The sequence below is a fragment of the Dermacentor andersoni genome, chromosome 4 (assembly GCF_023375885.2).
Source record: "Dermacentor andersoni chromosome 4, qqDerAnde1_hic_scaffold, whole genome shotgun sequence".
In the NCBI taxonomy this organism is placed as follows: Eukaryota; Metazoa; Arthropoda; class Arachnida; order Ixodida; family Ixodidae; genus Dermacentor; species Dermacentor andersoni.
The window spans coordinates 143,600,406-143,618,423 of NC_092817.1; the positions used below are offsets into that span (position 1 = coordinate 143,600,406).

The window sequence follows — 18,018 nt, forward strand, 5'->3', positions numbered from 1 at the left end:
TTGCGCTTTCGAGGCGGCCGCGATTCATTCGCCTGCCGCTGTTGACTCCTTGCTTTCTTCGTAGTCACTTTGTTGTATCTGGTTGTCATCTTACTTCATGCCTTGATTGTATACTTCACTCCACGCGCACGGGCCGCGTCGCCCTTCCCGGACGGGGCCCGCTCCTCGGCCATGTTCGTGGCTGGACTTCCCGCCCTGACCGCACTCGTCACTGGGCCTATCACACTAGCAATAGGCTTAGTGTGCGCGCACGGAAGGATGCCCGCAAAATGTCAAAAGTCGCACTTACCGGCGTAATTTGAGTATCCACGGGTGCATTTCACTTCGCTGAATCAGACGGTAGTACAGAAATTGCAAAAATAATCAGTTTTGCACGACTCTTGGCTGTTTAATGTCAAGCTCATGAAAAGCACGTGTAGCGTCCGCGGCGACAGCAGCGCCACTGAGGAAAAGGCTTCGTCACATCCACATGGTGGCAAACCGCACGCTGTAACATGTGTTCATGCATATCATTTCGCGTAACAATATACCCATTTGTGAATCCAATACATACGATGACTCGTTTATTCTTCGGTCATATTGGTATGCACATGGTATATAATTCGCTGAGAAGTATTTACAACTTATTGAGCTTGAAATCTCAGTGCAGCAGACAACGGGATAGAAATCGGATCTTCTCGTAGCCTCCATTAGTGTGACGTATCTTATTTCCTTCTTTTTAAACCTGCAGGAGCCAAAGGTGACATAGTCAACGTCACTTTTCACAATCCTCCCTTCGCCCGCAGTGCTGGTTCAGCAGTCGCCAGGTGCCAGGTGGGCATAGGCAGGTGGGGTTCTCTATTACACAGTACTTGATGATTGAACCAGGACACATGTTTTCTCGCAGAATCCCGTCCGGCGGACACATTGTGTACACTTGGCCTACCGGGCAGGCTGGAACGTCATAAAAGCAAAGTTAATGTTAGAAAACAGAGAAAAAAGTTGCACTTTCGCCCGAAAGCGATAGCAAACTAAAATAGCGATACATCGTGAAATTAGGGCTATTTTGTTTTACCTGCACTTTGTGCAGGCTAATGTAGACAAGTATAATGCCGGGAAGATGCTATGACATCGTGTTCTGCAGTTGGCTCACTGGGCTCTAGCCAATCAGAGCCGACGGTGCGTCATCTTCTGTATCGGCTGAAGAAAAGCGCCTGACTTCGAACTTTGCCTGACTTGGCACTTACTGGCTGCGTATATGCCCTTACCTGAAACTAAACGCCAATGTACGAGTTAACTTTCATCAACAAATGTACGCAAGCCACAGCGAAGTAATCACGAATGCGCAGTGCTCGAATACAACTTTTCAATGCGCACAACGCAGTGCCAGTAAGATAATGTTGTATTCTTGGAACATTAGCTCACCTTCCTGTGACCACTGGTCCCGCCAGACTTCGCAGCCGTCCGTGCAGCGAATGTTCACTATCGTCGCTATATCAGCGCCGACAGTCACTGATGAATTGGCGCCGCGCATTTGCAACGTCAGCCTGCTTGTTCATCGTCTGCTGCCTACACTCATCGAAACCGCTGTATAGAAAGCGTAGTTTTCATGCTACACTACATCTATAAAAATGGCTTCATGTAGGTGGGCGGAGCTACACTTTTTCTACATCAAGCAAAATAAATGGCGACTTCCTGCGCTGGCTACACTCGTGTAGCCAATGTAAGTAACAAAAAAAATAGCCCTACTATTGATAGCTTCAGCAAAGTAATATACCATTACACGAAGTAAGGATCAGAATTTTATGGACAGTATAAGTTGCAGTAAGAATTCGTTTACAAATTAAGCTAGCGCCGTGCCACCCGCCCGAACACACACGTCTACAGAGATCATTCAATCACTGCTAAAATTCGCCGTCGCAACGGGTGGAGTTCTGCAGTCAGGAGCACGCGTGATTATCTCAAAGCGTACGTTCCACGCTGCTCCTCCCTTAACAATTTCAACTGCGCTGCCTCTCCAAACCTGAGCAGATCGCGTGACCATGAACACGGGTCGCGCGGGACGACAGAGCGCATGAAGTCCCTCGCACTTGCATGTTCGCCCTTCGCCCTGGCACCCGCAGCACGCATATCTCACTACCTCCAACGCACCTCACGCAGGCTGAGCGGGCTCGGCGGGCAGAACCATGTCGGCAGCACATGACCTCGCTCTCGAAGGCCCGAACACCACGTGCGCTCGTCGGCGGCTCCGGCGGCTCCGGCTCCCCAGCTCCATGCATTTTCAACGGAAGTTAAGCATCGCCTGAGCGAGTACTACGGCTATCTGCACCATACTCTAACCAACGAGGCCACATCGCTGATCACTGTGTTCGAAATAGCAGCTAAGTCAAACGACACCACGGCTCGGTAGGCCCGGCCAGTCAGTGCACAGCATGGACACAGACGAGCCTGCGGGCGACACCGAAGAATCCGGAGCTGCATTCACGCTGGTCACTTCGATCAGACGCACGCAAGAAACACAAAACGTTGTCCTCCGTCTCGGAAACCGCATCAACCTAGCTATCGCATCGGCATTTCACATCACAAACGATATAGTCACGGCTGCCGCACTGACTGCATCAGAAACCAAGGACCTCGACATCCACATCACGCGCACCCAGAACTTCATAATCACTTCCATGAATCGAGAATCAACGCTGCAGAAAATTCTCGCTTTGCACACAGTCGTTTACAACGGAACCGAATACCAAGCCACAGCTTACAAAGCCAGCGAGCCAGGAAACGCTCGCGGAGTAGTTGGAGGACTACCAATAGAAATCCTGGACGACAAAATTAGCGCGTACATCACCGTCAGGGACGCCGAACTTCTCAGAACACGGTGCCTCGGCAAGCGTGAATGCGTCCTGATCACAGTAAGAGGCCCAAAACTCCCGCGCGTCGCACTAGTGGGACGGGTATTCACATCGGTGGTTCCCTACAGGCCCAACGCAGTACAGTGCGCATTATGCCACATCATAGGACACCGAACGGACGTCTGCCCCACAGCACAAGACTGTATACATTGCATGTGAAGGATGCGGTACCCAATTCAGCCACCCCGGAACTGACCCTAAAAACACACCCCACGACTGCGACATGAAATGCTTAAATTGTGAAGGCGTGCACTGCTCCTGAGACCCCACCTGAAAAAAAAAAAAAAAAAGCCGCCGACAAGGCCACTCGAACTGCTGCCTACAGGAGAGATCATCCAGAATCTTCTATACCAAAGGCCAAGCGAAATCAATTGCAGGCAAAGGGACAACAGCCGCCGCACAATACTAGAGATAATTTCCCCCACATAACTACGCACAACCGCGTCGCAGCGCTGGAAGAAATAGAACAAATCAAACAATCCATCGAAGTGGACGCGCAGACACCGGGCAACGTTCCAAAGTAAGCAGAAAGAACAAAACAATAGGACAAAACTTATACCATGGCAGCCCGGACCACAAAGCTCAAGCCCATGCAAGGGGACATCGTACGGCCTCAAACACCGAAAACCACGGGACCATTACAGCCATTGGAGAAAGGAGAGATGTCCGCTCGACAACCGCACCAAATAGCCATGCAAGAAGGAGCATCCAAAGACAGAAGAGAGGACTGCCCGACCGACCAACCACCCAGGCTACAACCCACGCAGGTAAGTCAGTCAGCCACTCCGACACCACACGACAGCCATATTCCCAGCTACATTACTGACATGTTGCGCAGACTCGACAACGTAGAGAAACGGGAATGGGACCGTGAACACGCACATGAACTCATCACAAACCAACTCACAGTGACCATAGAACAACTGACCTCACGCTCTGAGCAACCTTACGCCGAACTAACTTCTCAATTGAATATGCTAGTAGAGAGCATTTGTACTCTCAAACGTACGGTAGAAAGCATGCAGCAATCTATACATGCACTCGAAACACAACAACGACATCTTCGCAAGTGAACAGATGCTACACCAACCGAGGGCCCCAGCAAGAAGGCCACACACAACAACGACAGTGAATCCACACATAAATATGGCCAGCCATAAAACAGAGTCGCCCCCCAACACATTCAATTCAACCTCAAGCCACGTGTCACCCCAAATAACAATCTGGCAATGGAACTGTACAGGCATTCGTCGGAAAAAGAACAACTTCGCTCAATTCATTCTCATAGCGCCACACAAACCAGATATTATCACCTTGCAGGAAACAGTAGGCCCAATAACCCTTCAAGGATACACCGCCTACTCGAGCCCAAGCATTACACGACAACTAAGAAAACGCTCTCTCGACAAGGAAACAACACCGTAGACTCACACGCCCACTATGACAACCACACTTATAGTGAACAAGCACACTACGACCCAAATTTCCACAGACTCCATCAGCACGGCCACAGAAAAAACTGTACACACGCGCAGCTGCTTCTACGGAACGTACAACCTAGACGTAATAAATACCTATCGCTCACCAAAAGCACTATCTTAATACCAAAGCCGGGCAAGCAACTCAACTTGGATAATCTGAGGCCAATTTCGTTAACATCATGTCTAGGGAAGACAATGGAACATGTCATATTGAACAGGTTAACGAAATATGTGGAGGACAATGACATCCTACCGTACAATCTGATTGGTTTCAGATCAGGCTTGTCCACACAAGATACCATGTTGTTAATCAAACATCAACTGCTATTAGCTAAACCAAAGAACACTCGAGCTCTCTTGGGGTTGGATGTCGAAAAAGCTTTTGACAGAATTAAGCATAGAGCAATACTTGAAGTGATTTCCAAACTGGGATTGGGGAGAAAACTCTACGAAGTGGTCAAAACCTTTCTTGGCAATCGTTCAGCTCACCTTAGATTCGGGGATATTAAATCAAAGAAGATGGATCTCGGTGACAGAGGGACGCCACAAGGGTCGGTCTTGTCACCTCTGCTTTTCAACCTGGCCATGTCGAAAGTGGCAAAGGGACTAAAAGGGATAGAGGGCATTCACTTTACCATTTATGCAGACGATGTGACTATATGGACCGCTGAAGGAAGTATGGGACATGCGGAAAGCAGACTTCAGAAGAGCATTTATGAGGTAGAGTCTATTTTAGAAGGCATGGGACTCAAATGCTCTGCTAATAAGTCTGAACTCCTTGTACTCAAGAACAGAAGAAGGGGTAGAAAACCGAGGGGATACGTTCCCGAGGAAGAACCCAGGTTAGTACTGACCACGAAGGCAGGCGAATCTATTAAGCAAGTAGAATCCATTAGAGTCTTAGGGTTATTCCTGGAGGCAAACGGGGCAAATGGAAGAACAATACGACACATCACAAGCAAGACTGTGGAGGTAATAAGACTGCTAAGGAGAATCACTAACAGACACAGAGGGCTGGGAGAGGAGACCGCCATGAGACTGGTCCACGCTTTCGCCTTGTGTCACTTCTCATATGTAGCTGGGATGCTCACTTGGACACAGACAGAGATAAACAAGTTGAACAGATTAATTAAAAGGCTAGTCAAAACAACAGTGGGGTTACCGATTAACACTCCGGATAACAAATTAATGAAACTCGGGCTCCACAACACAATAGCCGAGATAATTGAAGCTCAGCAAATTGCCCACAGAGAGAGGCTCTCTGGAACAAGGCCAGGTAGAGCAATACTACAAGAGGTAGGATGGTGCCCAACCGAATCCAAAATTTCAGGTGAAGGCACAGTAGAACTAAAAGATAGCATAAGAAAGGTAATCAAGACGACTCCTTTCCCCAGAAATATGCACCCGGTGCACAACCTGGAAAGACGAAAGGCAAGGGCCAAAGCTCTCCTGGAAGAGATAGAACACGACAGAGAACATGCGGCATTTGTAGATGCTGCGTGGGTCAGAGGAAAGAAAGCCTTTACGGCAGTAGTAGTAGATGCAGATGGTCTCACTCGGGATGCTATTACAATCATGACTAAAGACACGACAGTCGCGGAACAAGTGGCGATAGCATTGGCTTTAAGGAATAATAAGTGGACGAAGATTTACAGTGACTCTAAGATGGCTATTAGACACTTTACCAATGGCTTTGTAACCAAAAGGGCTGCCCAGCTGATCGGTGAGTTGGACAGCCAAGAGATCGAAATCCGCTGGTTTCCTGCGCACATGGGGTCTGTCGATCCATCTCGGAAGAATTTAAACGAGATGGCTAACGCAGCTGCACGAGGACTTACTATCCGTGCACTACGCGACCAGGACCTTAATAATATACAGGAGGAGAACAGGGACCAATTACTAACATATAATGAAATCACGAGGCATTATTACATCAACAGAAGGGAATTCCCAGTGCCACACGCTAAGCTCAATAGAGCTCAAGCGGTGACTCTGAGATTGTTGCAAACAGGAACTTATCCAAGTCCAAACTTTATTAACAAGATATATCCTGAAAGAGAGATACCAATCAATTGCGAGAAGTGTAATGGCATCATTACTCTGGATCACATGCTTTGGCAGTGTCCTGTGACTTTCACAGACTGTGACAAGGAGAGAGACTGGTGGCAGCGAGTCCTACACAGTGGAGGTCTTTTCGATCAAGTACAGGCCGTCCAGAAGGCCCATGATACGGCGGTAAGGTTAAACCTTACTGTCCCGACGTGGGAGCCGCCTGCGTCAACCTAAGGGTTGATCTTCAGGACATTAAATAAAGTTCATCATACCATACCAAAAGCACTGAGATATGGTCCACAATGGCGCGAACACGTCAACAATTACAGCAAACGTGATACCATCTGGTTGGGAGACTTCAATAGCCAACGCATAGAATGGGGCTACACCTTTAACAAACCCAATAGAAAACAATTCCTACTTCTCTCCGAAGAATTCCACTTCAGCCTAGCTAATGACATCACCCAACACACGCGCACGGGAAACTCGGTAGAACGCGACACCAACCCAGCTCTCACCTGGACACGAATAACGCACGAACCGAAATGGGAAAACAAACAGGAAACACTCGGTAGTCACCACTGCATCATCACTACAAGCATCACAATACCAAAAAAGAAACGCAAGCGAACAAGCAACAAAGGATGCCCAATTGGCCCTGCTACACTGGCGGATGCTTTTAAACATGTAAGGACCACTCGAACAACATCTTTCTTTTGCTATCTTGATATATATTTCATTTTATGTAAAAAATTATTTTTGTTGCCTTTGCACAAGTGTTTACAAGGATTGTTTGACATCTGTATTATATGCAATTATTTCGTGCACTAAAAGGGTTGCGTTGCGTGAATTATATTTCATGCCTACATTTTTGTACAGTCTTTCAAATGATTATTTTTGCTATCTGCCTGCTGCTATTTAATGGGTGCTTGGGCACTCTCAAGATGTCTGCGACATCTTTTCGCCCAAGAATCTCCGACTCAATGTTGTCACAAGTAAACTTGACTTGACTTGACTGCACAAAATTCCGAGCTACTCTTCAAAACCTTACATCATCCACGTGGGATGAGTGGACGCAGAATGTAACCTTAACCTACACCAAACATACCGCCGCCATACAACGGACAGAAGAGCTCTCCGAAGTAGATGGTCATCTTACCCTCTCGGACGAACGACACAAATTAGTGAAACAGTGGAAAAGAAACAAACACAACAAGCAACTACAGAAACGCATACGAAAGAAGAAGAAGAAGCTGAAACACATACCGATAGCCTCGCCGCCTCCAATTGAATACACAATTCAATCACACCAAGGTCAAGCGCTGCTTAAAGATCTTGGACATTTTCAAGACAACATGCCTCAAATAACGCTGCCACCTCCACCGTGGCAAGCGCTTAACAACATTCACACGCTGCCAATACCCCGATACAGGGACCCACAAACAGACCAAGGAAGAAGACAAGCACGCGCAAAACGCACCGCCCCCCCCCCCCCCCCCCCCCACCCCGGACACAACTACCCGGACACAACTGTGTACTACACAGACGTATCCCCGGGTACGGACCCCACAACACACCGCACGGCGACATACGACGCCGCGACCAATGCGTATACCCAAGGCCTGTACACAGGCCTCCTTAGCCAAGTAACGGCTGAAATAGTGGCAATAACTGAAGCAGTCACAGCACCACAGCACACACACACCAGCATCCTCATTCGCACAGACAGTCGTGCAGCATGCCGAACGTTCCTCACGGGAAACTTGCCCAACCCCATCCGCGAAACCCTGCATCGATATACGACGAATAATCTGGCACACCACATCACTATTCAATGGGCACCTAGCCACTGTAACATCGAGGGAAACGAAAAGGCCCACGCTCTATCCCGCGCAAATATTCCGGCACCTCCTCTTCCGTGGACAGATGCACTCAGTTCTACAGAGTTAAAACAAATAGCTTCAAATATACGGCGCCTAAAATTAGAGGAATGGCATGAGCAAGAAACTACTCTCCCAGCTCTACCACACTCCTCAACACGCGAGGCCGCTGCCACTTGGCGCCAAGCTCAAACGCACTGCCTACCGACACAAAACATTCGACACTACATAGCTGGAAAAGACGGCTATCCCAAGTGCACACAGTGTGGAGGATACCCCAATACACCCCATACACTCTACGACTGCCCGGGAAGTCAGCACGCACTTCAATCTATACTTAGGACGCTACCAAAAAGATCACACACATTAGAGGAGTGGCTGGCTGACCCAACACCACGTAATGTGGCCGCGTTAACGGAGCTCACCATGGCGCTTGGGCTTGGAGTACCACAAGAAGCGGACCAAGCCCAATGAAGAGAAGACGCCACCAACGTCGCACCTTCGCCCCCGTTTCCGGCAGCCTCTCACCACCACCCTAACGCCCAGTAGCCCCGGATAGCGGCCGGAATGAAATAAATGTTTCTCTCTCTCTCTCTCTCTCTATATATATATATATATATATATATATATATATAATATCGAAACAGCCCAGCGGCCCCGACGGCGATGGTGAAAACGCGCCTTGAATTCTTGAATACTTCTTTTTTATTCACTGAAGGGTCAGGACTAAAGGCGCTAGCATGCGCCTGACTGAGGCCCTGACCCCTGTACAATCTGCGCTCCAGCGAAGCAATCAGGACAGCGTAAGGATGAGGAGAAAAGGAAAAAAAGAAGAGGGGGGATTTGGTGGTGGTGGTGGTGGTGATGTTGAAGCAGGCGGGATTAGCCTGGCATACATAGCCGGCAATTGTTCTGCCTCATCCTCCTTCGAGTTGAGAACAGGGGTGTGTCACCAGGTGTCGATGAGCCCCGTGTCTCGCAGGAAGGCTATCAGCAGCCGTTGCGCTGTGTTCCTGAACGCCGCGGGCCCTCCGGGGAAAACAACATCTTCAAAGGTCCTGTGCGTGAGACCGCTATTTCATAGGTTGTCGACCATCGCTTTTCTTTCTGTGTCAAACTGCGGGCATAGCCAAATGAAATGTTCGATGTCGCCAATGTCACCACAGAAAACAGAGTGGGGAAGCGTGAAGCCCAGTCTTGAATAACCAAGCTGGGGTGTACGCGGAGTCGGTCCTGATGCGATATAAAAGCGTCGCTTATTCGCGTGTAAATCCATGAGTCACACAGGATTCGTGTGGATTCTTGTGCATCTCTCTAACGGGAAGGCGGATTGCACCCGTAGGGTTTTGAAAAGCTTTTGGAGCTTTCACTTTTGGGACACATGTCAGCGCTAGGCGTGCAAGGGTGTCAGCTTCCTCGTTTCCATCAATTCCTACATGTGATGGAATCCACTGAAACCTTACGTTAAATCCCTTGCTCGTTAGGTCGTCAATCAGTCCCAGAGACTGCCTTGTAAATTTCTCTAGATGTAGGCCCCGATGTAATCTCTGTAATGTTGACTTGGAATCCGTCAGCACCACGACATCTTGTGCAGAAAAGGCCCGTAGTTTCCGCAAAGCCGCGGTGATTGCGGCGCTTTCTACCTGTTGTAGAGGAAACTACGCGATCCAGTCGGCCAGACCATGACACATCAAGGGATGGTATGCAGAATGCCGCTGCACGGCTATCTGTTTGTACGCACACCGAACCGTCTGTGTACACTTGTAGATGGCTTTCAAACACAGTGCTCAAGTGGTCCAGCACAAATAACTTTGCTGCTGCAGTTGAAATGGTGCGTTTCGTTGGTAGGCGGGGTACATTGAGGCTGCAGGTAACGTCCGGAAAAGACCATGGCGGGTCAAGGCGACTTCGTTTAGGCCATTCCAATCCTAAAAATCTGAAGGTGTTCAGCGCCGCATGGAAATGTGAGCGAGTTCCTGCTCTTAGCCACCGGAGAAGCGCCGTGCCTGCGCGTGACTCGCCCAGCCTTAATAGCTGCGTCAGCAAGGCCTGAGATGCCAAGAGGTGGAGTGGAAGAGACTCTGCCTCATTAGTGACTTTCTTGTTTGAAGCCGCCATTGGAACTCCCATCGCCAAGCGAAGTCCCTTTTTGTGCACTGCCTTCAAACACTCGAATTGACTCGATGTCAGTGATATCAGAGGGAGCTGATAGAGAATGCGGCTTGTTATCAGTGCAGCGTTCAGTTTAAGCATGGATATAGGATTGTCTCCCCAACGTACACCTGCCAATCGACGAAGTGCGTTGGCTCTTTGCACTGATGCAGCCACAACACTTTCGACCGCACCACGCCATAGTAGCGTGTTGTCGATGGTGACGCCCAGGAATCGAACATGAGTTGCACGAAGAATTGAATGCCCTCTCATATTCAGCGTCAGACGTGTTGACTTGTGTCTCACTCCCGGGAAAAGCATGAAGGCAGATTTTTCTGCTGATAAAGATAGGCCAAGCGTCGATAAGTGGCTATCGATAGTGGAGATTGCGGCCTGGGCTATCCGGGCCAAACGTTTGTGTTGGTACCCCGAGGTCCAAATGCAGATGTTATCTGCGTAGATGGACATTTTAACTGCCGTCCGACCTACTTTCAGGGCATCTGGAAGGCTGGCCATGGCAACGTTAAAAAGCAAGGGAGATAGGACACTTCCTTGTGGGACGCCGACGGAAATTCATCGCTTGTCACTCATTATACTTCCGAGCTTAACTTGGACACATCGATCACTGAGAAATTCATGGACGAATCGAAGAGCATTTCCCGAGACGCCCATGGCTCGGAGTCCGTTGATGATGCCTGTATGAAGCGCACAGTCGTGTGCCTTGGCAACGTCCATAAAGATGGCGAGTGTGGAAAGGCCGTCTACGCGATGGTGCTCGATATGGCTTAGTAGATCCAAGACACTGTCCTGGGCACTCAACCGTGGACGAAATCCGGTCATACATGATGACAGTCTATTTCCTTGCACAAGATACCATGTTGACCTCGCACATATTAGTCTTTCCATCAACTTTGATACGCATGATGTTAGCGATACTGGCCGATATGAGGTGAGGTTTGCAGGATCCGTTCCGGACTTGAGCACTGGCACCACCCATGCTGTCTTCCACGCTTCTGGGATCTCTCCTGTGCTCCAGACGTGATTAAATATGTCCAGAAGGGCTCGTTTTCGTTCATATGGCAGATTTGTCAGCATCTGATTGCTGATCGAATCGGGACCCACAGCACAGCGTCTTCTTAATTTGCTAAGCGCCAAATCCAACTCACGAAAGGTGAACGGCGTATCCATGGTATGAAATGCTTCAGACAACAGAGGGTTCGATACTCCTGCTGATCTGCCAGATGTGTATACGTCTGCAAAATCTTCTGTAAGAGTTTGCAAATCTTTTTCTTGCTGTAAAGCAAGTGCTTCGAATGGTCTGTGTGAACAAGGAATTCATGAGGCAAGATCGAGAAAGAACTTATACACTACAAGCTAAGAAAAACAAGCACACGATGTGCAACCAAAAAAACAGCATGAACAACACAGTTTGGGCGAACAATAATAAAGTGTAATTAACCATATTTGTAGTACTGCTATTTGAGTTCTTGACATGCTCCGCAATACTTTCTTCCGCAATGAAAATAGATCTTGCTCCGTAGGAAATAGAGAGTCCTAAAGCAACAATAAAGGAAAATATTTAGTGAAGCATGGTTCTGAGTTACAATGTGAAAACTGTGCTGATTTTATACAGAAAGGACATGTGGCATGCCAGACAACGACGCAGTGATTGGTTGGTGGCGAGGAATTGTTGAGAGACTTCGAAAAGCATGTTGTGCTAACACAGATTGTGGCAACGAAAGGATGAGGCCATTAACATGTTGCCGTCAAAAATTTTCTTCAGAAAGAAAAAAGAAAATACAACCCTAGCACCAATTTTACAAGTTTTTTCCCTACATAAACAAGCTCATGTATGCGGAAATACCGCACCACCGTCACGGCCGGACGATATACGTTGACGCCAATGGTGCGACAGCTCAGTGTAAGAGAAATTAGGAAAGAACTGCCACGGTTGAAGATAGCTTTTTTCTTGAAATAGTTGGTCCTTCTACAAAGAAGGAGAAAAGATTACAAAAATATGCAGATCCCACGCAGATGCTGGAATCTACCTGAAGCGAAGCTTTAGTAAAGCTGTTAACAACAGCGATGAGTACACTTTTTCGTACGAGGCGAACAAGAGTCAAAACTCTATTCTCATTATTCTCATTACATCTTTATGTTCGTATGCTACATCGCTCACAAATTGTGCCCCAATGCAAACCCATAATCAGGCGGATGCACAGTGTAAGACGTGTATCCAGCGACAGTACGGGGACGATGTATGATACGAGTCGCGAGAAGGAGGGTAATGAGAGACGTACGCCCAGCAAAGTACGTCACGTATCAAACAACATTTAATCCTGTGCCTCTTGTGTTCGCAGTGGCACAGACTCATTCCAGAGGATTTAGAAAGAACGGGCACACCCAGTGGCACATTTCGAATGGCTAAATTGCAGACAGTAAATCAATGAAATTCGTTAAATATTGCTAGGTGTACGCTATGAAGACGATAGACAATGGCGAGAATTTTAGCGGACTCTACCTTGTAATGTGGAAGATGCAAACCCGAAGACGACAGCTCTGCGCTTGATCTCTTAAACGGGCTGTCTTTGTTTTGTTGTTGGTAAACGTATCCTTGTCTCGTGTGTTTGGTGCAACGTGACAATATGTAATTCACCATTCCATTAAGAGGAAGCTTTAGCTCGGGGCCAACTCCGACGCGGCCTGTTCAAATACATGTAAAACGCAAAAACGTTTTTGCGAGATAACCCCTGGACCGATTTTAATGAAATTTATTGTATTTGAGAGAGAAAGTTAAATTCTAGTGACTGTTGGAAGTGGAATTTCGATTTAGGGCTTAAATTTCGTTAAAGAGATTTTCAAATATTCGACAGTTTGAAAAAAATAGAAGCACGAAGTTTACAACTTCATAGCTCTGCATCAAGAACAGATATCGCGGTTCTGTAAACGGCATCCATTAGATCGTTAAAAGCGGACAAATTCGATATGTCATTTTACATCTTACGTGAATTTGTTACGTCGGCTACAAGGGTTCTGCAAAGGCTGTATTTCCATACTACTAAATTTTTTTATATTCATGTGTAACATATCAATTTTGTCCGCTTTAGATGTACTATTAGATGCAAATCACAGAATTGCGATATCGTTTTTAGTTGTTGTGTTACAGAGTTGTAAACTTGATAGTTGCGTTTATTGAAAATTTTCGAACTTTGCTAATTTTTAATGAAAAATTGGAGACCGAACTCAAAAATTCGAAACCAACAGTCACTAGATTTTAAGTTTTTCTTTTAAATTCATCAAACTTCGTCAAATTTGGTGCAGTGGTTGCCGAATAAAACGAATTCTGCTTTTACATGTATTTAGATAGGAGCACCCGAGCTAAAGCTTCCTCTTAAGAGATAGGTGTGATTTAGAGACACCGGTGAGTGGACCTTATATGTGTAGGCTTTATGCATGAATTTACTGTTATATATATATACATATATATATATATATATATATATATATATATATATATATATATATATATATATATATATATATATATAGCTAGGGCCTCGCGCCGCGGTGGTGGTAGTCCGCACAGCTCCACATGCATATTACCCACTACAATCGCCCCTGCGGCGAAGAGGAGCCTTCCTGGCGATCTGGTGGTGGTGGTGGTGACAAACTTTATTGAAAGGGGGAAGGGTAAAGAGGGACGTCGCTGAGGGTTAAGGCTCAAGTAAGGCCCTGGGCCTACTTGGCCTTTTCCGCCCAAGGTGATGACACGATAAGGGGGTCGTGGTACGGCTTCAGGCGGCTGACGTGAACCATCTCGCGGCCATGGTGGTGTTTGTCCGAAGATGGCGTCACCGGTTCGACCACATAATTCACAGGCGATGTACACGGGACGATCCGGTACGGACCCTGATATTTCGGAGCAAGCTTTGGGCTAAGGCCTGGAGCTTGGAAAGGGCAGCCGGAGCCAGACGTGAGAGTCCACGGCGAAGAACTGTGTGGGCTGCCCGTTAATTGTCGTGGCGATCTTTGTGGATTCCTTGGGTATACGACGTGAACGAGCGAGCCAGTTGGCGGCACTCTTCAGCATGGCGAGCAACTTCGGAAAGAGGGGTGAATTCAGAGGCATCCGGATGATATGGTATTACGGTGTCGAGGGTAGTAGATGGTTCACGTCCATAAAGAAGAAAAAATGGTGAGAAGCCTGTGGTAGCCTGAACGGTGGTATTATTTGCTTACGTCACAAAAGGGAGGACATCGACCCAATTGGAACGATCAGACGCAACATACATGGTGAGCATGTCACCAAGAGTGCGGTTGAATCGTTCCGTTAGACCGTTAGTGTGTGGGTGATATGCCGTAGTGGTGCGGTGAATAGTGCGGCACGTGGCGAGTTGCTCCTTAATAACTTCGGTCAAGAACACATGGCCTCGGTCGTTGAGCATTTCTTGCGGTGCGCCGCACAGTAAGATGACATGCCGTAAGATGAATGCGGCGATGTCGTGAGCAGCAGCCGAAGCAAGTGCAGCAGTTTCGGCATATCTTGTGAGGTGGTCTACTGCGACAGTTACCCAACAATTTCCGTTAGCAGTTCATGGAAGGGGCCCATAAAGGTGAATAGCAAACCGATCAAAAGAACGTGCAGGATTCGGTAAAGGTTGCAGAGGGCCGGTCGTGTGGGGAAATGTTTTGCGTCGCTGACAGGCTGTACATGACCGAGTGTATTTGCGGACATAAGAATACATGCCGCGCCAGTAGTAACGCTGGTGGAGCCGCTAGTAGGTTTTCAGGACGCCAGCATGAGCTTGTTGTGGGTCGGCGTGGAAATACGTGCATATGTCGGAACGCAAATGGCGAGGGATGAGTAGCAGCCACTTGTGACCGTCTGGCTGATAGTTTCAGTGGTACAAGATGGCGTCCCATAGCACGAAGTGGGTGGCTTGGCGACGAAGGGCTCGAGGGTACGTAGCCGTTGAAGAACTGTTAAGAATGTCAATGAGAGACACAATCCACGGATCTTTTCTCTGTTCAGACGGCATGTCAGTAACAGCAAGCGTAGCAGCCGGGCACTGTATGGATGAGGGTGGCGTTTTGTAGGATTGCATGGGCTATCGGGAGAGCGCATCTGCATCAGAATGTTGACGCCCGGATCGATAGATGACGCGAATGTCAAATTCTTGGAGCCGAAGAGCCCAACGCCCAAGACGCCCCGACGGGTCTTTCAGTGAGGCAGCAGAACGCGTGGTGGTCTGTCACGACGTCGAATGGATGGCGATACAAGCAAGGGCGAAATTTGTTTAACGCCCAAACTATAGCCAAACATTATTTTTCTGTGACAGAATAATTGGTTTCTGCCTTCGTGAGGGCACGACTCGCATACGCAACCACATATTCCGGAAAGCCAGGCTTGCGTTGCACAAGGACGGCTCCAAGACCAACGCCGCTGGCGTCCGTATGAACTTCGGTGGGTGCATTCTGGTCGTAGTGGTGTACAAGAGGCGGTGAGGTAAACAGACGACGCAAACTGGTGAAGGCTTGGTCACATGTCGGAGTCCAATCGTGAAGGTCATCAGGGCCAGCCAGGAGCTTCGTCAGGGGAGCGATGATGCAGGCAAAATTGCGCACAAAGCGTCGAAAATAAGAGCAAAGGCCGACAAAACTTCGGAACTCTTTCAGTGTAGTCGGCCGTGGAAATTCTGCGACAGCACGAAGTTTGTCACGGTCGGGAAGGACGCCGTCTTTGGAAACGACATGGCCAAGTATGGTCAGCTGGCGGGCTCCGAAGCGGCACTTTCTCAAGTTAAGCTGAAAGCCGGCGGTGGCAAGGCAAGTAAGGACTTCGCGTAGACGAGAAAGGTGAGTGGTGAAATCAGGGGAGAAAACTACCACGTCGTCTAAATAACACAAGCACGTCTTCCATTTGAGGCCTCGCAGAATGTTATCCATCATCCTTTCGAATGTCGCGGGCGCATTGCAGAGGCCGAATGGCATTACTCTAAACTCATGCAGGCCATCAGGTGTAATGAAAGCTGTCTTCGAGAGCTCGGATTCACCCACTGCCACTTGCCAATAGCCCGATCGCAAGTCCAAAGAAAAGAATTCGGCACCATGTAGACAATCCAGGGCGCCATCTATGCGCGGTAGAGGATAGATATACTTTCGTGTAATCTTGTTGAGGCGACGATAGTCCGCACAGAAACAAATCGAGCCATCTTTTTTCTCAATGAGTACTACGGGCGACGACCAAGGGCTGCAGGATGGCTTGATAACACCACATTCAAGCAAGTCTTCAACTTGCTCGGTGATGACACGACACTCCGTGGGTGACACGCGGTACGGTCACTGGCGTAATGGTGCGTGATGTCCCGTATCAGTGTGGCTAGAGGCGGTACTTGTGCGGCCTAATGATACTTGGTTCCAGTCAAAAGAGGCGTGCAAATAATTTAAAAGAGTAATTAGCCGCTCACGTTGTGTCGGCTCGAGGTCATCGGCAATAGAGCGACAAAAACCATCCGGTAATACTCCTCGGTTAGAAGGCACATGGGGCGTCAGTGCTGTTATGTTAGCAGTATCCACGTCGTCGGCAACATGGAAATGCACAATACCGTCAGCGTCCACAGTCTGGATGGTACCAATAGTCTCGCCACAGTGCAAAGGCAAAGTGTACGAATTTGGGTTAGAAATCAGTATTTCTGCAGCACCATGGTGAACCGTGAGGAGGGCGAAAGGCAACAATATAGGCTGGCAGTGAATGTAGATGACAGCGAGTGTTGTTACGATCAGCATGCAGGGGTACTGACCTGCAAACTTTTCACAGCCCCCTGCAGTTGTTTCGATCGTCCTGCGGGGGTAGCGACCTTCGAACCCTTCCAGGCCCGATGCAAAGAGTCGTTTTGCAGAGCCAAAAATGCGCCTCTCGGAGAACCGGCGACGCCAGCTAGGTTAACCGACCATGCACCTCCTTCGGAGAAATGGAGACCATCGCAAAGTTAATCAACCATACACCTTCTTCGGAGATCCGGCGACGCCAGCAAGGCTAGCCACGTTCGGCGGACCGAGTATTGCTACTTGATTCGCTGTCGCCTTCACGATCTACTTGGAGCAAGAGGACTCCTGGAAAAGGGGGTTTTGCGGTGCGTTTTCGTGAGCTCCAGAATTTGTCAGTCTGCTGACAGTCGTGGCGGCTACCTGAGAAGTGAGCTCTGGAATCAAGAGGCGCCCACTGGGGTCAAGCGTGACAACCCATGTGTACGAGGACCCGCTCACCTCAGTGTGTTCAGTGCGGAAGGGAGTGTGTGAACCCTCCCCCTCAAAGGCGGGTCGACTACGCCTCCATCGACGTTGGACGGTCCAATGGGACGGAGGTTGAACGGCAGTTTTCCCTCACCTAGGGATCTAGGGAGAAAAGAGGGTTTTTAAGCAGCCGTTTTGTCGGCTGCTAGTGGGCTGTGTGCTTTGTGCTTCGGGCTTCGTGCTTTCTTTTTCAGTCATGCTAGACTGATAAAATGTATCATTCTCCACCCTTCATATAGATGTTGTAAATAAATCTCATATTCCTCGTTC

General features: G+C 48.4%; 1 long non-coding RNA gene across 1 annotated transcript in view; it reads right to left on the reverse strand.

Annotated features, from left to right (window-relative positions):
- Nucleotides 1–546: 546 nt before the first annotated feature.
- The window catches only part of LOC129386478 (uncharacterized), a 33,171-nt gene continuing 15,699 nt past the window's right edge, over nt 547–18,018 (reverse strand). The window contains exon 3 of the long non-coding RNA XR_008613852.2: nt 547–933. This is a non-coding gene — a long non-coding RNA (uncharacterized lncRNA). The remainder of the gene's footprint in view (nt 934–18,018) is intronic.